This window comes from Anticarsia gemmatalis, chromosome 13, assembly GCF_050436995.1.
Source record: "Anticarsia gemmatalis isolate Benzon Research Colony breed Stoneville strain chromosome 13, ilAntGemm2 primary, whole genome shotgun sequence".
Lineage (NCBI taxonomy): Eukaryota > Metazoa > Arthropoda > Insecta > Lepidoptera > Erebidae > Anticarsia > Anticarsia gemmatalis.
The window spans coordinates 10331679-10357648 of record NC_134757.1 but is presented as its reverse complement, the minus strand read 5'-3'; the positions used below and the strand labels follow the sequence as shown (position 1 = coordinate 10357648).

General features: G+C 34.5%; 1 protein-coding gene across 4 annotated transcripts in view; it reads right to left on the bottom strand.

Moving 5' to 3' along the window:
- Ypel (Yippee-like) overlaps positions 1 to 25970 on the bottom strand; it is a 164867-nt gene that overhangs the window by 75048 nt on the left and 63849 nt on the right. Inside the window, exon 1 of one of the 4 annotated variants that reach the window (XM_076122095.1) lies at positions 10132 to 10591. The exons of the other annotated variants lie outside the window; for them this stretch is intronic. The gene's annotated coding sequence lies outside the window, so the exon portion shown is untranslated. Of the gene's footprint in view, positions 1 to 10131; positions 10592 to 25970 lie in introns of those variants that run through there. 4 annotated transcript variants of the gene reach the window in all.

The following is a 25970-nucleotide window of genomic DNA, read 5'->3' as shown; positions in this document are numbered from 1 at the left end:
GTGGGATTATCATGAGATAAGAAAAAACTGTTTTTGACTGACATTTATCATTGTTTTCAGTACCATAAACCCGTATAGACTTTACCATAGATTAAATAAAAGTTACATAGACTGTCAAACATATATAGTAGAGTTTCAGAGTCGTCAAAAAATTTAATTTTTTTTCGCTCTATAGTATACCAAATTTATTGGAAATAAGAAGCTACAATATAATTCCCACTCGAACAGTATGGCCGGTTAGATAATAAAAACAATATAAGTACGTGTACAAGCAATTATCAACCAATATTATATTTACATAACTCCATATTGTGTTGGCTGTTTATTATGAGCACGGACGCCCTCTGTCGTTACTTTGAGGTGAAAACATAATCGATTATTAAAGTACGTTTATAAATACGTGTTGGATTTTGTTGAACCTAAAATAATGGACTAAAGGCCGCTATCGTTCTGCTACAAGTCAGAACCCGACCACAGAGCTATATTTTTATATTCATCATCATTTTGAGGCCAATTCCCAAGAACTTTAATGAATTGTTCACTGAGATCAATTGGTGCTATCGATTGGTGAAAACTGCTCAAAATATTTACTAGTTTGGCACCAACAAAGAGGCGCTCAGGGGGACTTAGGTAGGTACCAGGCCGTGAATCGTTATGCAGTCAAAAATCGCAACATTCTAAAGATAATTTTGAAATTAAAGGACATTGGTGCTTTAAGCTAAAGTCTAATATGTTAGCTAACATTAGAAAGGGAGACAGTACATTTTCTTTAAGACTCAAGTAAATGCTGAACCCTTCTTCGAATCCCGTCACTCAAGGCTACACTCATTTAAAATATACATTTGCCAAGTATATACAAAGTTCAAAAAACGCACAAACGTAATATAATATTATAAAGAGTTAGCAAAAAAACTAGAATTACACAAACGATACGTGCTTTGCGCGCGTTATTGCTTGAAATGGTTATTGTCGCGAATAATACGACTCCATTTTGTTACTACGGGTTAAGAGACAAAGACATTACTATAGAAAAAAGACCGACGAAAACGTATATTCGTTGAAATTTTGTTTGTTTCTTATCACAATTCTAAATGTTATAAAATTTCGGTCGAACTACGGAATGAAAATATAAAGCATGCTTATCACATACTGCCTACCCTGTGTTAAAATTAAATAGGAAAAGGTGATAAACAAACACTTTCAATATTTGTCAAAATTTCGTTTTAACTAGTCGTAGTTGGCTCTCAGGTATATACTCAATAAACTTATATTTTACTATATTTCAGGCCTTTTTAACTGCGGTACAACTGAATTGTATAATTATGGCAATGCCCCGGGTCTGTAACGGCAAAACGATAGTTGATTTTCCAATTGCAGTTGGAATATACTCAATAGTAGCTCGGAGTTAGGTCCTATGCCTGGTTTTTGACATGCGGCCTGTTTAGCTCCCTGCTGCATGATACGGCTACTGTCTTCACTTTTGGGAAAAGCAGGTGTGATGTTATAAAAAACAATAACCTATTCAATATTTTCCAGGAGAAATTAAAAGCTTATACAAATCTGGGATTACGGAGCTTTTTATTAGTAAGAAAATATATATTATAGATTTTTTACTAAAAAAAAAGCTTATTTTTAGCTGACTCGCGCAGCTCACGTATTTTGTTGTATTCTTTTGTTTTTTACTTTTCCGTGTCTTATAGATTACACGGACAATAAGTCGGTAGTAATTTGGCTACTAATTTTTATATATAAGATATGGTTACAGATAATAATAAATAGCGCAAGAGATATTATAATACCTTGCTTACTTATTTTCAAGAAATATCATATCAAAAGGTTTTCAAAAACTAAATTCTCCACGTCTTTATGCAATAAGCGTCTCAAAATTCAGCATAATTCAGCAGCATCAATAGAATTCGATACTATTTCTAAGAATCGTCTACAAGTCAGACATTCGTAGAATATTTGAAGAAATAATATAAAAAGGTTTTATCAAATACGTGTTATAGGATTAAACATGTTATTTCTTTTATTACTAGAAATAATATTCAAATAATATTTTAAGTTATTTTCTCTAGATCTAAGCTTATTATATATTTTTACGTGTGGTCAACCTATTGTCAACGATGTTTAAGTAAAAAAATGAATTGGTTCAATAATATAATTAAAAGTTATTAATTAATTGATAACTGAAGCTCAATTACGATAAGTTAACTATTAATTAATTTTATAATTATAAGAATAGCAATTAATATTATCATCCAGTCATTTTATTTATTTTTTAGCGTTTAAATGTTAATATACTTACAATAAAAAATCGATATCAACAATTCGAATTAAGAACACTGAAAAAGTAGGGCAAATTAAATCTATCACATTATTTTTCAAATTTGGAATCCAGCTCTACTTAATATTATTAGAATTTTTTATCGAATTTTAACAAAGAAGGAGGTTCTCAATTCGACAGTACCTATTTAGTTTTTTTTAATTCAGTAAAAAAAGGTGTTCTAAATTTAAAAAGAAAAAGTCTCTATCAATATACAGCATGTTTCTATAAAAGGACGCCGTCAGCCGGCGTACCCTTACGCCTCATTGATCCGATATTTACCAAAATTAACGTTAACGTCAAATCACGTTGCCGATGACGCAACACCCGTATTTTTCCTCACAAATATAGTTGGGGGTATTTGTATGGGTGCCTGGAACTGAGGCCCAATTAAACGGTGAAATGTAGTGATTCCTTTTACGAAGAAGATTAGCTAGTTTCTTGGTAGAGAAGTTTGTTATATTGACTATTTTAAACGTAGCTAATAACTGAGTATTCAGTTATTCTAAGAAAAATGTCCGAAAAATAATTAAAGGCGTTATCGAATGCGTACAGAGATGTTATTAGACCAAAAGTTTAGGTTTTTTATGTTTAAAAGACACGGACTAAGAATTGCTCTTGTGTCGCGGGGACTTTCACAAACATACAAACAACGAACAAAAAGTACAAACAGACCCGAAACAATCTTTTGTGGATCGCACAAATAATTTGTGATGTAGTGGTATCGGCGTGGTGACCTAAACCAGCGCGCCACGGAGGCGAAAAAGTGTTAAAGGTCTTATGTCAACGGGTACAAAGAGATGTCATTAGACCGATTATTCTTTAATTTACCGGTATTATACGAGTACTTAGTAATTGATGCGATATTTGTCAGCTATATATACATATACGTATTTACAAACATTAAATGAAGCAGTGTCAACTACGACGACAGCAGCGGCACGCGACAGTAACCGAATTACCGGTGATTGCATTAGTCCGGGACTCGATGCGTTGTCAACAACATTTTAGTTCTACCCTACAGTATTGAAAACACGTGAACGGACTTTAAAACTACATGTTTTATTCCATATTTATTAACTATAGAATATATGTTTTTTTTTATTGCTCCCACTGCTGAGCAAAGGTCTCTTCCCTAGAGTTCCATGAAATACATTAATTAATTAGAATTCTTGTTAAAATCCCTAAATACATACAAACATAACTTCATGCCTTCATCCTATAGGGAAGAAAACGAAAAACTATAGTATATTTCCTATAATCAGTAAATAATAATATTAATCGGCGGTTATGTAAGGTGTTAGTTCAGCTTCGCGGTTTATGCCATAGTATATGTATGAAAATCTCTGGCTAAATTATGTCTGATAAACTAGATTAGTTCATCAGACAGAATTATACTTATCCAGTAGCCGTAAAACCGTATTTAATATACATAATGATTACTTCCAACATTATACATAACGTCTCACATAAGAATAATACAATAACTATTAGCCCGTCTGCGTACCCTCCGGAGATATTTTCCTTATATACTTTTACATAACAAGCCTTTTGTATCACAAAGTGCGTTCCAGTGTCAGCCAGTTTTTGCTTACGACGTCACTGGCTATGACAGATACTGAACAAGATACAAGGAATATTGCCTCGACCCGTTTCAAGCAGTTTTTTATCCTATTTAGACTGACTATTTATTTTATTTAGGCGTTCTTTTTTCTGCCTACCCCTATGGGAAAAATATGTTTTATAATGTTCTTTGGTCTCTGCCTACACATAAAAGTAAAACGCGTGATATTATGTATGTACTAAAGACTGAGAGTAAAGATTTTTTTCTCTTTTTTTACTTTAACGTTTTTATTTAAACGTACATTTTAGTGCGGGCGCGAAAATTGGAGCGCTTGGTTGTACTCGTACGAGCATGGGAGCCAGTTTTAAATCCAGTATTTTACGGACCTCGTGATATACGATGGGACATTCGCAGCTTTACCGGTTTTAGAATAATCATCTTTCAGGGCAATGGGCATAGCATATTTTGCAAAGGCAGTTGGTAGAAATACGAGTAGAAAGGATTAAAAAGAGTGGCCAGTCCAGAAGTCTCTTCTTGCCAGCTCTTCTCATTGGCCCTGCGTTCCGAACTGGCGGTAAATTCACCTACTGTATTTTTGATAATCATACGGTCTGTATTTAGCGTAATCGACTAAGTACTTTGATTTTGATTAACAGTCCATTTTAATGGGTTTTTTATGGATTATAACACGATACCCTTCGGTAAGTAACTAGGTAAATACAGTCCTCACATCTAAATACATAAGCAGTTCCTCATATCGCAGCCATGGGCTACAGTTTGTAATATCTTCTCATCAGCAATTTTAACTAGTAGTCCACTCAAAAAAGCAAGTGTAGAGTGCGTGAGCGGGATCCTAAACAATTTCTTTAGAAATTAGGAGTATTCTTTGAGCGAGCTATAGCAGCAGTTCCTCATAACGACAGTCATGGATATGTACAGTACAGTCCAGTTCCCTAACACCTTGACCCTCAACTATCAGTACCATCAGCAGTCCTTGACATGGCGTGCAACATGTAATCTGATCGATTTATACCACCAGCTCGTATGAGGGTGTAATTGCAGCAATTGAACACTTTATTGATAGTTGTGGAAACTGATTACGGTAGAATAGAGTTAGATTAACAGAAAAAAATAAAATAGATTTAGCCTATTTTTGTCCCACTGGTGGACTAGAGTCTCCTGCCGGTATGGGGACGGTTAGGCCTCAAGTCCACGTTAAAGTCCACGCTGATCAAGTGCAGATGGAGGCTGAAAGGTAGTTTGAAATTTGAAAGTTTAAATTCAGTGAAGAAAGTTATATAATTAAAAGAAAAATAGCCCAAATCTGTCGTAACATTTTGAATTAAAGTAAATAAAAAGTGAAACACACTGATGGGATGAAATCGGAAATGTGTTTGCGAATATTCGCATTTTTCCAGCATACGTACGTTATGTTAATTAGAAGTAAATTTGCCCATGTAACAGGGCTCAGGGTTCGTGCAAGTATGCAAAATATTATGTAAATCGATTGATCCGTTAGACCGTGAAAGCGGAACAAACAAAACTCGCTTTCGCAATTAATATAAAGTACGGGATATGAAGAAAATAATTCTAAAAGAGTTTCCAAAATAACTTGGCACTGTCATCTCCGTAAATTCAACCTAAATTCAATTATTCACCTTTATTAGTTATTACACTTGAATTTAAAAGTCCAAGTTTTGTGAGAAATGCTAAAGTTCTTGCTAACAAATCTAAAGTAGAAATTATGTTTTAAAAACAAGGAAAAGTATTATTTATTCCGGACTCGAGAGCTCAAGGCTTGTTATTTGTTATGTAAACTTGTGTCCGAGCTAACAGTGTAAAAAGTAGTACATTAATTTTCAAGACGTAAATTGTATAAAAACTTTTCTTTTGGCGAGAGACTATGGACTACTATCTATAAAATTTATTATGCGTTCCTTCTTTAATATGCGCACAGTTAAAAATAATATAATAAGTATTTCGAAGTATTTAACGAAGTATGGAAAATTTATTGAAACACGCTGGGGCGCGTCGAGTGGCACCACAATTCCACATTCATATCATATCGGTCACCAACTGCTGGTTATTATGAACACTTGACCTCATTATGAACTAAATTCATTTACCATTCGCTTTAAGAGGCTTAAATTATGTTTATTGCAACACTGGCTAATATTGTTTGTTTTAGACTATTTTTTAGTATGCCAGATATTAGGAATGTTTTTATTCGGTTTTCAATACATACATAAAATTACGCCTTCCTATAAGGGTAGGCAGAGACCAAAGATCGCCATTTGGTACAAACGTACGAATCCTTACAAACTTCCTATGCTATATTCATATCATCACATTGGACAAATTTCAATTAGCATAATTATTACATTTCCTCACTCATATCTCTATATCCAATTTAATCATAATTTTTTTTCTTAAATTATTCATAAAAATAATACAAATAACATTCAATGCAAATTATTTCTAGACGAAACTTTAAACGTCAAAATTATCGACATGAAAAAATACATCGACATCTTTTTAATTCATAATTATAATTTAAAACAATTTGCAAACACAATAGATATCCAGCCAAACGAATTAAAGAGGAACCAATATCACAAGGCTCTTGAAGGCCCTTAAGTATTTTTAAACAGCCTTCAAAGGGCTCTCAATGAAATTACAAGTTGAACTAAAAATACATGACTATTAAACCACAGATTGGTCGATTGCGTGATTGCTAATCTTTACCGAATTACGTGTTAAAGCTGGTTTTTATGTATATTTACATTTACTTATAAAAAGATTGATTATAGAGCCGCAATCGAAATATCGTTAGGTAGAACATTATTTACTTAACTTTACTAAATCTATGTTAATAAAAATGAATCGCTGGAATGCATTGTACGCGCATAATTTTTGAACAACTAAACTAAATTTGTGGTTTTTATTTAGGATAAGTTAAGAAGATGTCATTTATTTTAATTATATTTTATGTTAAGTGATATTAAATTTATCTGTATCAAGAAAATTATCTCATTGAATAATAAAAAATGAAACTAAGGAATTGGATAATTATTTTCTAAATATGTTTGTAACTGTCGGGATAAGGTTTGTATTGAATCGATCGAGGAATCAACACGATAAAATTGTACTATACCCGGACAAAGTCGGGTCAGTACGCTAGTATTATATAATACAGCATTTTTTTTCGGATTAATCTCCCGTTATTACTTTTAGATAAAATTAGTAACTCAAATACTATCATTTAAATTGAAATCTGCGTTGTCAGAAAATTAGCCGACGTTTTCGAAACACAGCTTACAGAAACCTTTTAAAGAATAGTTCGATAATCATTTATCACACTTACTTTAGAAAAAAAAGGTTAAATAAATAGCACATTTAGCACTTATCCCAGTCTGATTAATAGTCTAGAAGTCAGGTCAAGGAGGGGCTACGAACTTTGACTGACAGCCGAATACGCCTGAAAAAATACATCGACAAGATTTCAGAGGTTCGTGAAAACGATTTTTTTTTAAATATTAAAGAATACATCGACAAAATTTCAGAGGGCCCTTTTATAAGGGACTAGCTTTCCGGGCGCGGCTTGGCCTGCGTGGAATTTGTCCCCCTTCGGAGGAGAATTTCCTAAAATCACCAATTAGTGCTCCTCTACATTTCCTAAGAAGTCTTCCTACCAAATTTCAACTTTCTGCGCTCAGTAGTTTCGGCTGTGCTTTATCCATAAGTCAGTCAGTCACTCAACAAAGTAAGAGTTTTGTATATTATATATTATATTGATGATAAAACAGTAATAAGAAACGAACGACATTTTAAAGAAATTTCGTTTTTATTGATTATAATAATGTCTATGAGCGTAAAATAAAAATGTTGTAGATATACTCTATGCTACTTACTGATGCTCACTGGCCGAATGTAATCGAATAGAGATGCGCTCATGGCATTTCAAATTAGATGCAACGTTCGAGCATTTATTATACTTCACTTATTTCTAATGCTTTAGAATTGAGATATATTTTATTTATTCAATTACTGTGAACGGTATGAGGTTGAAAGTTATACGATAAATGTTTTATTCTTCACTACACTCGGGTTAGGATGACCTGTACTTAATTTAAACCAAAATCAAATCATTTTTCCTTTAAGTCAAATGTTAACACTTTTGATAGTCGTTACAATTTCTGAATCTACTAACTACTAGCTCAGAAAGGGCACTACTGCACATATAACCATTATATAGGGCCCATTGCGATAATGTACTTATCAATATGATAACACTTTTACATGTATGTGCAGTAGTTCAGGCAATTACTTCACAAGTCCTCACATATAGGTACACCAACTTCCTGAAGCTATCCTTAGTAAAATAACAGATATGTTTCGTAATTTTTTAAGCTCATTTCTTCAGCTTTTTCCATCTCATCAATGAAATAAAAACAGAAAACAGACGTACACGATTCCGTTGAAGCCTAATGACATGTGTCGCTTATCAAGGCAGGGTGGCGATCGATAAATGACGTCACACACGATCGAAACACTGATAGCCGCCATTACTGAACTGACAGACACATCATTTAGATATCGACGACTGTCTGCAACGGAAACTTTCGTTCGGAAATAAGAGAATAAAAACTACAGATGTCTCGTAAAAATGAAAATTAAATATTTATTCATAGAGGTCTAGTACTGAAACTTAAGATACTCAATTATAGTATTTTTGTTACATATAATATTATGCCTGTTATACCCGTTTCGCTTGTTTCGCGATTAACAATGTTAGTCGCATGTAATAAGCGGCGAGCCAATTGCCATATACCGTGCAAAATACCGAACTATTGTTGTGAATAATCTAATAAAAATTAGTAAAAGACTAGAAGCACTTTGTCCGACCTGGAAATCGAACCTCGTGTTTAGATACACTACCGGCCGCGCCAGAGGCGAGTCGTATTTTTGTCACTTTATTAATATGGCTTTTATTAAATTAAATGCAGTTAAGTGCGGGTTAGTTCTTGGAAGGACTCTTATAAAAGACGGGACGAGATGGCCGCCAGATGACAATCTGAAACAGTACCCAACTAGCACACAAGCTGCTTATACAGTCGTTATACAGCCTGATAGTTGCATAAGAGTCGTTCAAATGCTGTACAATTCTCTATAAGTTGTATACTAGCTATTTAAAAAACCCTTTAACAGCTAGGCGGGACAGTAGCCGTTTAGTAGGAAACTAATGACTTATAGTGATATATGAGCATGTAATTGCATCGCTAGACAGCCTAGGGAAGTATAACTGAGTTAATGGAATCTTCTATAACACCGTTAACTGTATAAGGGGACTTTAGGAGATAAAGGAGTTTAAACGGAGTTATGCGTTGCGCTTATAGCGCTCAAGAGCGTAAATAAGCTTTTTGTAATGCCTTAGGTTCTATAACAGATTTTTTTAGGGCTAGTGTATTACTCATCTATAAAAGAGTTGCGTAGGTCTTTAATAGCGCCTTGAGCGTTATATCAGATATTTATATGGCTTCTGTACGGCAAATAGATGTATAAGGTATCATTCGAAACATTTTTACAGCCATGGGGATTACAGAATTATGTTAAGCACCTAAAGCGCTATAACCGAGTAATATACCTTTATACTAAAGCTTAAAATTATTATCATAATATATTTACATAGGTGCAGTGGTGGTTCAGTCTGTCAACTGTTTTTAAAGAATAAATAAAATAAATAAAATAAGTAAAATAAATAAAATAAATAAAATAAATAAAATAAATAAAATAAATATAATATTCCAATTTCGAAGTGTTTTGTAAATTTTACGATATTTAAAAACTTTTATTTTTTATTGACTTTTAAAAATTTAATGTATTGCTGGAATTTACTTTTAAATTGGCGGAATTAATTAATGGCAGGTTTGTTAGTTATTTATTCAGAGTTCTAATTGTTTCTTTGAACAATGGTATCGGAAAGCTGAAACTTTTTTAAAGGTCCAACAAGTGTTAGAAATTATTTTCATTATTTTATTTGACGTGCCTGTTTAATGATATTTAAAAAGTTATCATCAAGTTAATATAAAATGTTAATAAACCCCTTTGATGTTGCAGAAATATTTTTATCCTAACTTTAAACAAACATAAAAACGCACTCCTGAAATCATACCATAAATCGCAAAAACAAACAATACCGAATTGTGATACAGTAAATAAAATGTGAGTTTAATCAACCAACCTCTTTGTCCGGCGGCGAGGCTTACAATCCGTTTGTCAAAAACCACTCAACTACGAAACAAACACCACAAGGTTGGATGTGAGATCGACCGCGAGGAGCGACCGCCACGGGCAGGTGGCATGCACGACTGTGCACTGTGCAAGGACTCTGTGCACGACACAACCCGCGCAAGGAGCCGACCAGACACATAAATTCAACAACCTTCGCCCGTGTATATTATGTAAATGGATGCCTCAATGCGCTCGAAAGGAAACTGTATAAAAATGAGACTTATTAAGTCTACAACGGTAAGTTATTTAAATAATGCATTTTATGAAAGTATGATTTTCTTGTTGTCGCGCTGCTAGTGCTACGTAGTGCACTGCCAAGAGAAAAGTTTTCCTATTATTTGTTGACGGATTTTATTATGTAAGGGAATCGTTGAGAGTACTTTGTTATTTATACCCTTTATCCTATTTTTAAAGTCTTTTGAGAATATAAAACTTTGTTTATATGTGTAATGTGCTGAATAGGTTTAAATACTAAACTAATTGTGTGGAAAACTAATTGTTAATTTAATGCAGTTTCCAAATACAAAAACTGTTGAATAAAAAATACATAACTACAAATATATGGACAAGTAAGAAAAATCTTTTTTACATATGCAATCTCCATATTTACATCAACACGTTTAATTTCATATAAAATAACAGCAATAAAATAAACCCAAAAATTATATTTAACGTGACGTGAATCGGTAAATAACTAACTACAGGATTTTACATTTGTTACAAGGACCAAGATGAAAGGGTCTAATTAAACCGGCAATTAAGAACAACTTAATTAAGTTATTAATAGCACAATTCAACGTAAAATAAAGTCTTTGACTTGTATTTTACACGTGTTAGTCGAGTATTTTGTACGGATTAATTTATAAGCCAAATATGGAAGCCGTTTTTTAATCTTACGCTGTTTTAATGACACTGTAATTTAGTATAATACAGTCCATTTTTTAAAACCATTACTGACCCACTGCTTGGCAAGGGTCTCCTTTCAAACAAGGGAGGGGTTAGGCCTGTTAATACAATCGAATAAAAACTTAAATCTTATAATGTATTAGTTGATTTACAATGTAAAATGAATAAAGAAGCAATTTGAAAGTGAAACGTTTCGCAAAAAAAATGTTACAAAAATGCCACATCCACAAGTACGCTCATTTAGTTAGTACATGTATGGTTCCTTGCAGACGGGTTGCACTGTATTCGATCGGTGCAAGACAAAGCGATGTCAACGTCCGTCGTCGCCGGCGAACGATGACCGCGCGCCGGAAACGATCGCAGGTACACTACCATACCACATCCACAACATATGGGAATATGCATCTTGTTTAATACATGTCTAGAAAGTTTCGGGGGTAATGAACTGTCAAAATTTCAAATTTCGAAATATTTAAAAATTAATTGCTTTTAATTCAAAATATTTTGAGCCAGTCCTAGAAAGAAGGTAGGTACTGGAAGTTCCGACGGTCAATCAACTAGAAAAATCTCACGAGTTACGAAAGACTTTGACAAATATTATGTAAGAAAATACTGTAAACCTTGATTTCTTGTAGATTCGATATATTTTTAAAATTGCATTTATTACATATGTTTAAAAATTTCATTTTTTTACATTTCCATCTACTTCCATTACTTATTTATATAATAAGGTCTCACCTACAACTCGGAAAGCAAAAACTCTATATGGTAACAATTTTACGGAACTTTGATCAAGTTTTTTGGTAGGCACAAGTTTGAAAGAGAAAAGGCTATCAAGGATCCATTCACCTCTACAGTCTAAAAGTCCTATACAAAACGCCAGGATCATACACGGTAAAAATAAATTGGGGTTTCGTCAATATATTTTCTAGAATTTATGATCTCGTAAAAGGGTGGAGTGCAATGACCGTAGACGAATTCGTCTATGAAGGTATATCACCTCTTTTACTGCTGTGTAAAGGCTGGCTGGAAAAAAAAGTAAAATGTTTGAATTCCGAACGATATTTTTATAAAATGTTTACCTTTGGTCGAGACTTTGCATTCTTTGTGAAAAATGTTGTCAGTAAAAATATTGGTTAAAATCGTTAATTTAAGTTGTAACGTAAACATGAATCGGTATTAATATTTAGTAATCTATATTTATGATATGTTTTAAACATTATGCTTCTTAATTTTTCAACATTCATATGAACGAAGTTGCGGACATGGTTAGTTTAAATTTATTATCGTAATTTTAATGAAATTTAAGACTTCTAAAACCTTAACTACAATCGATAGCTAAATCAAAACTAGCGATACACATAGCTACAAACTTCAAAAACTAAAATCTATCACTAAAAGCATAGTAATTTATTGCACACAATTTCGTTAGTAAGATGGCATTAGTAACAAATAAACACAGCTGTTTACACGATACACGAGTATTCCCGAGTATTGACGAATATTGACGAACGTACACGACGCTACAAGTCTATGTAAATATGACTGTAGCACTAGGTACGAAGAGAATATATTTCTCACATAAACTAACATTAAGATATCTTAGGATCTAGGATTTAAATTTAAACGACGCTAGGCTATTAATGTAGGTGTTAGTTGATAGTCAAATCCTTACGAGTATTTCACTGGTCGTGGGAAAATCTTCCGAGAGTTTCAAAGATATACGAAATTGAGATTAAAAATATAACGTTTTTAAACCTTAACGTATCAAATTTAAATTTTGGATATTATTTATTTCATACATTTGAGTATATAAAATATTCATAGCATTTAGAATAATTAACCTCATATTCTTTTTCGGAAAAACTGGTTGCTCGTGAGTTTAAGCGCTGTTTTTTCTTATGACATGACGTAGAAACTTAGAGCTAAATTATTTTCTTCAATGCTTGCAAATTAATCATAATCAACCTTTATTGTATCAATCAAAATGTTGAATTAATAGATAACATTTTTACTTTATAACGAAATAACTACAAAAGAACACAAGACTTCACAATAAACGCAAAAAAAATAGGGCACTGGACCCTACAACAGGCCAAAAACATCCAAGTATTTTTTAACCCGTTTTGCGACATTATCTAAAACAACAGCAAACTTTAAAAGCAAATAACATCTTAGGGGATGGAAAGTGCCCGCCCCCGACGGGTCTCCACCTTGCTGTGGTGGGGGGGCTTAGTAGCCGCAACCTTGAGTCCGCGGATTCGGTTGCGGTGAACCAAGAGGGACCCAGTGGAGAGGCCGCTTCCCCGTCTGGGTGGTACCGCTGTAGCCCGGGGGACCAAAGCGGTCGGCCGGCTGGGCCTAGGCGACGTAAGCCTGGCCGGTTTAGGAGAGGCTAGTCGCGGAGGAAGGGAGGTAGCTCAACCCTATCCTCCGCGACTGGGCGGGGCCGTACCGCGAGATGCGGCAACGGTGGGGCTGCCGTGGGGAGCCGGGGGTCGGGCGGTCGGACCCGGCTCTTAACCCATGGCGGCTGGTGGTGGGACCGTAGGGCCCGGGAGCGTTGGGATCTCGCTCTCGGGCTCGTTGGTCGGAGGGAAGGTTGCGGCGGCCTACACACCTTTACGCCGCCGGCGGCCGGGACATGCTGCGCATCTGCGCGTGGCCTGTCCCGGCTTCCGAAGGCCCCCTGGCTGGCGAACTCGGGGGAGTTTTCCGGCCATTGCACAAGGGGGAATAGTGGGGGGACGGCACCCGTGTGTTGGGGTGTCGTCCCACACTGTGGAGGAGTCCACGTGTGGACGGCCGCGTCGGGGTCGCGGATGTGTGCTTAAAAGCGTTCCCGTGGCCTCGGCACTTTGCGGCGAGGAGGAGGCAACACCTTGGTGGTTTAGTGGGTAGGCCTTGCCCTTCTGGTTTGGAGAGCCCCACATACCCCAGCGCTCCCCCTGGCGTTGGGGATGCAATTTCATGCATTAACCAAGTAAAAAAAAAGGGGATGGAAAGTGGCGGCTACCGATACACTATCCATCTCACACGAGACCCCGGGGGATGGAGACGAGGGGCGAGTGGACGTATCAGGTAATGGAATGGTGGAGGTATTATGTTTAGAAACCTTATGTTAGTATCGTTTTAAGATGTTTAGTTAGTATTTGTGAAATTAGTTGAGTAGGAAACTAATTGTTTTTGCTAAATTATTTACTTCAATGCTTGCAAATGAATCATAATTAACCTTTATTGTATCAATCAAAAAGTAGAATTACTATGTTACTTTTTTACTTCATAACAAAAATAACTGCAAAAGAACATAAGACTCTACAATTACCGCGAAAAAATAAATATGACACTAAACCTTACTGAGAGGTTAGAAAACCTCAATATTTTCAACCTGTTTTGCGACATTTTCTAAAACAACAGCAAACTTTAAAAGCAAGGAACATCTTAGATGGAAAGTGGCGGCTACCGATACACTATCCATCTCACACGAGACCCCGGGGGATGGAGATGAGGGGCGAGTGGACGTATCAGGTAATGGAATAGTGAAGCTTTTATGTTTAGAAACCTTATCTTAGTATCGTTTTAGGATGTTTAGTTAGTATTTGCGAAATTAGTTGAGTAAAAAATTGATTGTTTTTGAGATTATTTACTTTAATACTTGCAAATTAATCGTAATTAACCTTTATTTTATCAATCAAAATGTAGAATTACTAGGTTACTTTTTTACTTCATAACGAAATAGCTACAAAGGAACATAAGACCCTACAATTAATGAAAAAAAAATGATACTAGACCTACTATGTATTAGGTTAAAAAACCTCAAGTATTTTTTAACCCATTTTGCGACATTTTCTAAAACAACAGTAAACTTTAAAAGCAAGGAACATCTTAGATGGAAAGTGGCGGCTACCGATACACTATCCATCTCACACGAGACCCCGGGGGATGGAGACGAGGGGCGAGTGGACGTATCAGGTAATGGAATGGTGAAGGTTTTATGTTTAGAAACCTTATAGTAGTATCGCTTTAGGATGTTTATTTAGTATCTGTAAAATTAGTTTAATAGAAAATTGATTGTTTTTGAGTTTATTCTAAGGTACTAGTTGCGGACAAAGATATATTTAACATGATTGCTGTTTAATTGCTAAACAGAGATCTCTTTCTAATTTAGTTTTATCACTCTTACGCATTTTGTCCATATGAAAATTATCAATACCAGTATTTAGACTATCTAGAAAAGAGCTTAAGTAGGCCCTGAATCTTGGACTTGAAAAAAGTCTTTCAGTCGCAAGCTCTACCTAATGGCAGATAGTGAACGTTTAACTTGGAAAGAAATTATAACAAACATTTGGATATGTAAAGCCTATAGCTATTACTGCTCCCTTATAAAATACACAATACCTAATATGATCGACCTAGGAGTAGGGAACAGCTATTGCTGTTTTCTTATAAAATAAACAATAACTAATATCATATTAACCTAGCAGTAGGGAACTCAGGCCATGCCTTTTCATACAGAAGTCATACATGCGATGCCTGTATCTTCAATACTGAAAACAATATAGTTGCACCAAAACCACAACTAACTATTCTTTGTTTCATTAAACATAGACACGGTTAAAAGCAAACCTTTACAACAAACTAATCAAAACCCGCAATTTTCCACACATGTTGCTAAGGGAAACAATGTAGGGCGCCTAATGTCTAAGACACCAGTGGTAGACGGTAGACCGTTCACCTGACCTTGTGCAGACAGTCGGTTAAATATCGTACCGCGTGGAGACTCGCCGTGACACAGATATACTGTAACGAAACATAACCAAGACCGATATGAGAAACTTGCAGGGCTGCTGCAAGTAATATGAAGATTTTAAGGTTATTTATTTGTGATTTGTTGAAGAATATGCAGTATTTTAAGAATAAGTGCTTGGGTAGTTGAAATGGTTAATGGAAAATATGGTAGCAAAGAGTTGCAATTTTCACAAAAATCATCGGGTTTGTATCTGGCAATAGTGCTACAGAATCAGTCAGTTCGACGTTCGGCACTAGTTCGGTAGGATAATAAAGATACAAAAACATGTATTGTGGTATGTAGGTATTTTCTAAGCAGTTAAAGAAAAACTGCAATAAAAACATTTTGAAGACTATCTTCTTTGTCGGTGTGAGTTTGTAATTTACAGAATTATGGTTATTCCTAAAATGCACAGGAGTTTAAAGGTATTTTAAGAACTTTTAATTAAGTTCATGATAAACTGCCTTCTTTATAGCTCTACACATGAAGAAAAAAAACTATTTCAAGCGATAACCCACATAAACCTAGTCACCGAGTAATTAACTACAGTTATCCCCTAAACAATCGAAAAATTACTAGAACAAGTAACATCATAAAAATATCCCTCTAAAATTCCCATATACAGTTAAAAATACTCGAGCACAAATAGGTGGAGAGCTTTAAATAGAGAGACAATAGCCATCGGGCCGCAACGTCACAATGGACGGCTAAAGGTCGCCGCTTCAAATTTACTCTCAAGTATAGACTTGTTTGACAGTCATGGATGGATTAATTTAACTCGGAGAGCACGTAAAGCCGTCGGTCCTGCGCCTGACCTCTCGCTGGTCGTGTCGGTTATCCATCCCACAGGGTTATGAGAGCAAAGGAATAGAGAGTGTACCTGTGTATTGTGCACACACTTGGACACTATAAACAAAAGTCCTGCATCGTTGGCCAGTTTCATTGAAACTGACCGCCGTAGCCGCATCGGCAAGGAGGACATTATAATTTGATGATGATGAAGAAATAGGTGAAATAGTATGACATAGGTGAAAAATAGGTGAAATATATACTTAGATCTAATAATCCTGAATCCACCAATTGCTAAAAGAGGGTATTTCATTTTACCTTCGTTTTTAAGAACTTTTGATGTGTCAATTAGCTTTAATATGTTAGCCTGAAACATCAAACGGCCAAGTGGTCTTGAAGACCTGAGCAAAGGTCTTTGATCAACAGTCTAAGGCTTCGAAAAGGCTTGCTATCAACTAAATACATTCTCTACTTTCGTTGACCATTTCTTGCGTACCATTGCAAGATTTCAATATAAATCGCGCAAGAAAATATGAGACAGACATCTAATCATAATACATAAAAAACTGAAATTTAATATTTATCACTAAACCTGAAGTAAATTATAGTTTTCCAATCATTCCCCAATTTAAAGCTACACAATCTAAATTTGTACAACAAATGAGATACAACAAAAACTCAGTCGGTATTACGGATATGAGGCACAAACAAAAAGTGTCCTACGTTCAGTTCAACGACAGTAACACTCGTTTTTATTGCGTTATGTAACAAATTAATTGCTACATAAAAACGTATAGTTTGCAGCTTACTGTTAGCAGAACAAAAACACTTAGGCGCAAATCCTAGGGTATGAGTTTAAACTAACTTAAAAAAAACGGTTCTCTCTTTTTGATCTATGTTTCTCAACTGTTCGACAATGCGTAGAGCGATTCCGATTTTTCTTTAACATCCGTTGTGCCATCAACTTAACACAGTTTTAGCAAAAGTAAGCAACAAATTATCTGTTAAATATGTGGAAGCTGTAGAATTAGCGTCGGAAAATTTAATCCATATAATCCAGTTCCCAATGATGGTCCTCCACATTCTTTATATGTACAAAATAACTATGAAAGAGATGGATTAAATTAAAAGCCTTGTTTCAGGATAGTAATACCAACATAATACTAAACCTTTTTCTAAACAAAATAGATATACAGAAATGACGCCTACAGCCAGTTTCACCATTTAAATATACTGTAATACCAATTCTAATCTTAAAGATCTTTGTTACTTCATTACGTTAATCACGCTTAAAATACTTAACAAATATTGATGAAGTTTGGCATAGTTTATAGCCTGGATTAGCACATATATGACTTATATCCCGAAAAATCTGTCCACGAGATCGAAGTTATAGTTTATAACCGAGATAAGCATATAGGATACTTTATATACCGGGAAACCTAGCTATCCACATAACATAGTCATAATTGTGGCTTAACTATACCTACACAAATAATGAAAGTGTTAAAGCTAGCCAGTTTCCAGGAAGAGCCAAGTTTCCACGTGGAGACTAACTTGTATATGTGAGACTAGGTAGCTAACTACAGTGACATTATATACAGAACAGTCTGTTAATTGCCGGCAATTCATAGAAAAGGTGTTTACTAGTGTCTGACATTTCAGTTATCAAGAAATTTTAGTCTTTGAGACAAACTCCCGTTAATAGAATAACATTCCTTTCTGGGTTAGACAGAAAATAAAGTTCTGCATGAGACTTCAGAATCTGTCTATTTATTTACAGAAACACGTTGTAGGTAGTCCTAGTCTTCACATACCCTTGAGTGCTGCTTCAAAACAAGTATACCTACCTATAATAATACGAACAGTCTTGCTTACACACAGACCAAAATCTACGCTTGAAAAGATTATATGTATGTGCAAGCAAAAAAAACTAGTTTAATGCCAAAAATGTCAGACTGTTACCAACCAATTAGCCCTTTTGCAGGACAATAGTTTTCTTAAATCCATAATCGACAGAAAATCATATTTTCTTAAATATGGACACCCCTACAAGACAGTTCTAAAGTTACAACTGTTCAAATAAATGCACAGCGACTATTTAACGCACGGCTCGTTACGTGATTACACAATACATAGACAATGTACATAGTGCGTTTGTACATGGTACATAATTAGTAGACATCCGTTTATTTGTCTCACTTCACTGATGTGACCGACCGTTTAATTTGAAGAACCACATTTATTACAAAACTTTACATGGGTCAAATTCGTACAATTATTAGACATTACGCCCAGTAGTAAGAATAGGCTGCCTAAAAAATCCAATTTTCAAAATTAATATAAAATTGTAATAACAATTTCGGAGTGAACGGTAATAGATTCTGAACACAGTTCCAGTTAACGACCACTTTTCACAGTGTTACAACACAAACAATAGTTGCAGAATAGAATTTATAAATAATTACGAAGCCTTTTATAAATATAACCCGTTACTGTCCTACTGCTGGGCAAGTCCTCTCCCAAAATGACGAGGGCTTTGAACCCACCACGCTGGCCAAGTACGTGTTGGAAACTTTGTGTTCCTTCAGGAACTGTGTTAAAAAACACTCAAACATGCGAGGTCAAACTTTTTATGTACAAAAATATAACTTTTAAGACAATATTAATTACAGCTCTCACATTCACGAATCATCCACTCACCATTGAAAGGCTCATCTAAAATAAGCTTAGTCCTAAAAGCAAGTTATTTATATCCTTCCCTATGTGCCACCGTTTTTTCCCCACTTAATTGCGGTCAGGGAGATAATTTAGCATTTCTGGGGTACTTCTGATTGCTCAGTTTCCCTTCCTCGGGTTAATTGTTCACTATGGGGAATAGAGAGAGTCTATTAGGAGCAGTCGTATAATTATGGTTACATGGAAAATATGGGATGAGATGTTGTCTTTTTCGTACAGAATTTTCATGAATTGTCCTCCCCTATTCCCATGGACTAGGGGAGGGGAAAGTCTTTAAATCTTGTATCCATCTATCTCTATCCCTGGATATAATATTGCGACTTATAGATTTATTTAAATATTTAAATCGTCTAGCCTGGAGACTCCAGATAAATAAGGGCAGAGGTGATATAAAATACATCACCGTTAGCCTTTTTTTATAAATGTTGGTCCTAGGTAATACCTCTACAAATTAACGATCACAAAGTAATCTCATTTCTCTCTTTTCACAATAGTACCTCGTAACGTATAAATAAAGACAGGTCAATATTTTTGTTAAAAATACATAGGCTCTTATAAAACCACGGCAACCAGTCTCATTTCCAGCTTAAACCGTGAAGTCCCGCCATCTCCCCAAAGTGATCAATCACACTAAACTGCGTAACGGATTATCGTCCGCAATGATTCGAATGCTAAATAAAAAACAATGGCAGCTTTTATCCAACGCTTATTGTTCTGTAATCAAGTGATTCACTCGATCATAATATAAATACTGCGGAGGTAAGGACCTGCCGCCCTTGAGACTGTCTCGAGTTTTGGTACAAGATGAAGGAAATCGCGGTGAAACGGGCTAAATGTTTGTGTTAAATATTAATGCTTTGACGGGAATGTCAATGATTGAGCGGCTTTTTTCTTTAAATAAAATTAAATTGTGTTTGTTTTGGCCTAACTTGGGAAAAGTATCTCATGGAGTGTGTTGTTAACTAAACGATGATAATAAATTCATTTCATTTTGTCACACACACATTTGTGAACTGTTATAATTTTGTTGGTCTACAATAACCTAGAAGGATCTAAAGTAATAGAATTCGTAACCTAATTGAATTGAAATAAATTGTTTGAATCCTATGATCACCTTAACTATTGTACAACGCACTACGTGTTAATTATATAGTTTTTTATCATTAAGTTAAACTAATAACTAAAGCGAAGGAGATTTTATCAGTACTACAATAATATAATTATTATGTAGTTACAATTAAAGTTCTATACGTAATAAGTTTCCACAGCAATTGTAATAAATGAATCATATTCAGTGCTCAGTCTAAATAGGTTTGCAAAAAACATGTCTAAGTAAGTAATTTAAATTGTTAATAACTATCATAAAAAGTGTACATTGAAGCTCTACACAATTCATATTAATAAGTTTTTCAACAACCACTTATATTAGTTTCTATGAGATTATTATTTGAACTAGGCGTATAATTATTAACACGCGTTAAATAATTATTATAATTGCTGGTATTTTTCCATTTGGTATTTTCATTCTATGATTAACCCGCCCCGGCTTCACCTAGGTTAACTATAATAGATTATACACTACAACCTTCCAGGAGAATTGTTCTGCCATAGGGTGAAAACTGCATGAAAATCATTGCAGTAAATTCTGAGTTAACAGGCAAACAAGACAGACTGACAGTACACAGACCTTTGTTTTTTGATATGATAAAGATTCGTATGAATAAAAAAAAATTGTATAATTTTGTAGCACGAATTTAAGACCCAATTTTAGTAAGCTAAATGACCTAAAATAAAATGCTAGTATTTTTAAGAAACAGTATTCTAACGTTGAAATCATCCAGTCACAACGCATTTTCCAAATGTTAAGACAAGCGTAAAATACTAAGGTTCTTAAGACAAAATAAGAAATATAAAAAAGTTATACACTGAAGTAAAAGTATTCCCGAAATAAAAGCCTGAGTCAGAATACCTTTACCTTTTTCGTGCAGATTTTCTGAGACCTTTTTGCATCGATCAAGGTTTCTTAAAGCTGTTATTTAGCATAGGGATAAAATTTTACAAACCGGACTAAAAAAAAGAATTTTCACATCAGGAAATCTATCTATTCAGACGAGGTGGCGGGGGGGGGGGGTCAAAACCCAGTCAGAAATATATAAGATTTATTTCGTATCATAATCCGTATAAATATGTATATTATCAAGGCAGGAACTTACAGGTAACAACTATAATACAAGAACGGAATCCATCTTTCGTTATCCCAAAACCTAAGCGCAACTTTCAATGAAGTTTAAGCGTATGCATAACACAATCTACACAAACTTAAATTAAATGAATAAGTTTCGCTATTCTCTCCCAAATTACACCACACGATGAAGTTTAAAGCTTATTTGAACCACTTACAAACTATTTGTATATGTTATACATTTTCCATCTGGACTGTGAGTCTGAGAGTCTGAGAGTCTGTGAATCTGTGAGAAGGCAAACGTGAGACTTTAGTAGTTCAATATTCAGATGTAGTCAGATATATGTATATTTAAATAGATTTAAGGCACGTTTGAATATTTTCTTATGTAATAGATGTTACCTCGATTGATACATTTTTTTGGCATATCATCTTTCTATGTTAGAATTTATGGCTTTAGATACATTTGGAACTCCAACTATGTTTTAATTTGGGTCAGATTTGATTCCAAAATATATTTTGAAATGTAATAACAGCAGAGCAATAAATAAATGATTATCAGCCTTTTTAACAGAAGGACAATTTTCCTGCAAATATCGAGTATCGCTACCGAGTAGCTATCGGCAAAAGTTTTATAAAAAATCCATAAATTCCCCCTAGCTTATTTTGCAATTATTTTTTCGTGTTTTTTTTTTAGTTTTTATTATTACGTTTTACAAGTTAATCAATGGTAGGCAGGCAATCGCGCGGTGGGTATTGCCAGTTAAATGTTATTTTGAAAGTACGTAATAGAAATAAAGTCTGCATAATATGAGAAGGATTAAAAACTTCTAAATAATAAAATTTTATCTAAAATATTATAACGGCGGAGAGCGTGCATAATAATATATGACAGAGTTCCGTTCGTTCCAAATACAAATAACTAAACAAAAGAAAAAACTTTCATTGATATATTTGCAAAGACCCCTGATTTCATTAACATCTTTATAAAAAACCATTACACATACTTATTAAACATACATGTAGTAAATCTAGTGGGTACATAATGTACCCATGAGAGTTGCCAACTCGTTCATGTGAACTGAATGTTAATCCTCGCATAAATCTCATTTGTGAGGCAATGGATTCATTTTGATATGTTTCAAGGACATGTGTAATATTATTATCTTTAAATGTGTAGTGATAATCCTGGAAAGGTAAAGTTTTGAGTAGAAGTTAAGATTTTGTAAATATTATTGAACTAACTGCCGCCCACGTCTTCGACAGCGTGGACATCAGTTTTCCATTTTCACAACTTATTTTATTGCTGCTCTACCCCTATTTGTCAAAGCATGATGTTGTCGAATTTGACAAAATCCCGTCTCATTAAACACTTATGTTTTAAAAAATTGCCCTGAGCAAATTTTTGAATACTTAGCACTTGAAAATTCATAGTTTGCGTGATAAGTAAGTGACCTATCGGTTTTAAATAAATAGATTTGTCTAACACTTAAAACCCTTTGTTTCGATCTCGTGGTAGTTCTCACTCTCTTGTTTAACAACAAGGATATATTACTATTAAGTTATTTCAAGTATACTATACAAATTTAAATTTTCGAGGTCTAGCAATTTTTATCGTACGTTATTAAGGGCCATTTTCACAGCTTATGAATAAGTCTAATAAATAAAGCGACATCAGAAAAATGTATAGGACTGTCAAACATTTCCTGACATCCATAATAATACATTCAGAATTGGTGAGCGATCATAAGAGTCCAAATTGTCAAAGAAAACAACAATCGACAAAGCATTATATTCACTAAAACTCCTTATCTATACATCATCTTTAGCTCATAAACCGTCATATTATCTGAAAGGGTTAAAGACATGAAGCTCTAAATAAAACGGCAATAATCTTCATATTGTTCGGGGACTCACCCCGCGTTGCACTGAATAAATGAACAGACTGGTTTAAGTGGAAACTCAGACGGAATTTACTGTTCGCCTGGACACTGAACTGTGATTTACTATATTTTAGTTAAAGTTTGAAACAGCGAAGATGTTAGGATAGAAGTCGTAAAGAAGGGAACGAGTAGAATGAAAGGATCATCACAGAGAATTTATACTTTCTAGCATTATAGTTTAGTTGAGATTACAAATTATATAGAATATTAATATAGAGGTACATACTTCTGGTATTGGTCATTGAAATAAGCATGCTGTTAAGTAGCAAAAAATAATAATTAGGGAGAAATTCAAAAACTTAAATTCTATAACACAATATGATTATGTAGGTATACACACCAAGTTTATATATTGCTATAAACCTATAGCCTTCTTTGCTTTGCTTTCTATTACAGATACACAGCTGTACTGTTTAGGAAAAGTTTCCAAGTCGTTACATGTCCAGGGGAGAGACATAGGCCAGTTTTCTTTCTCAAAGTCCACGAGAACAGAGACACGGACAAAAACTAGTAGCTACATGATAAATAAGAAATCGTCTGACATCTATACTAATATAATAAAGCTGAAGAGTTTGTTTGTTTGTTTGTTTGTTTGTTTGAACGCGCTAATCTCAGGAACTACTGATCCGATTTGAAAAATTCTTTCAGTGTTAGATAGTCTATTTATTGAGGAAGGCTATAGGCTATATATCATCACGCTACGACCAATAGGAGCGGAGTAGCAACGAGAAATGTTATAAAAACGGGGAAAATTATGACGCATTCTCTCTTATGTGACGCAAGCGAAGTTGCGCGGGTCAGCTAGTTTGTTATAAAATGAAGGTAGAAATAAAATGCACTGACTACTTACAGTCGATAGCATATTCAGTCAAACGAAATAAACGTTTGAAATCGAGACGTACGTGCAATGCACTCACTTTGAGCGCAGCATTCCGAATATCCTGGATACAAGGTACAATATGGTTACATAGTTATAATAGTTGTATATAATATGTTGATTATACCACACATGTGAAGGTTTTCTCTTTTTATCTACCTAATTGTTGATTATTTCGTTTCGTGTCGAAATAGGAAAGTCGCGGAAACTATAATCTTCCATATAACTAAACCAATAAATAAAATGCCTTCAAATAGATGAAAACAAGTTTATAATTATAGCGTTGCTTAGTTTTCGATGTTCCGTACTTGACTTTATAGACACATTTTGATAATATTTGTATTATGGATATTTAAATTAATCAAAATATACAGGATGCCTACCACCAAGGCTGAATAAAACCTTTAAAAAGACTTAGGTATCATGTGGCAATCGAACAGCTATACCCAGTGCACTGGTTGCCTAGCAACCACATACCTCATCAAATATTTAACATTTTATCTTCAGCCAAAGCACATTTAACTTCAAGCAAGAGTAAAATATAAATGTACAGGGATTTCGCGAGAGTAACCAGTGATTTACGGTAATGGTGCCGCGAGACGGCCATTTGTAATTTTAGCGGTTTTCGCGCGAAAAATTAAGAGCTAAAGTGCAGAGGTTGGATACAAGTGATTTAATATGAAATATTTTGTATGTTTTAATAATGTTTTTTAATACTTATGAATCTTGAAAAGTGGTTGTTTTGCCTCCTTTCACGCAAAGCCAGCTCAACTTAGCTCCAATATGGTAGGGTGTAGAATATATTCCGAAGTCAAACTAAATAATTTATTTATTCATATCTCACTATATACCTACCTAAGCTACTTATTTATCCTGTATTGCTGTAAAAAAAAATATATGTACGTTACCCCGAAACAAAGTATATCCAATATACGTGCACTTTACCAAAAAATCTATGCAGCCAAAGCAACATATAACAACGTATACTACAATGAAAGAACACTAAGAATTGCTGTTGTGTCGCGGGGACTTTTTACAAACATACAAACAACGGACACAAAGCACAACCAGACCCGAAACAATTATTTGTGGATCGCACAAATAATTGCTCCGTGTGGGAATCGAACCCACGACCTCCCGACGCAGTAGTGTTGGCGTGGTGACCTAAACCACTGCGCCACGGAGGCAGTTACTTATTACAACTTATTAATAACTAACGAAAATATTTTAAACACCTTCCAAAGAAGTTTCAATACTAAAATGAATAAACATAATTGTTCTATAGAAACCGTATGCATGTTGTGTTTCTTTACCGAGTGTAAAGTACACAGCGTATTTACATTAACAATGTTTGTGTGTATACATATACACACGTGAGGTTTGTTTGACAATTATTGTAATGTACATACTTGTGTGTAACGGACGGACGATTGGAAAGACTGGAAATATAGGATAGTTATTTTAGATAAAAAATAGGGATAACTTAGGTAAACCAAAATATATTTTGTATTTCTTTTTTTGTTTAAAACACAACTCCCGCACTAAGAATTAATCTTGTGTCGCG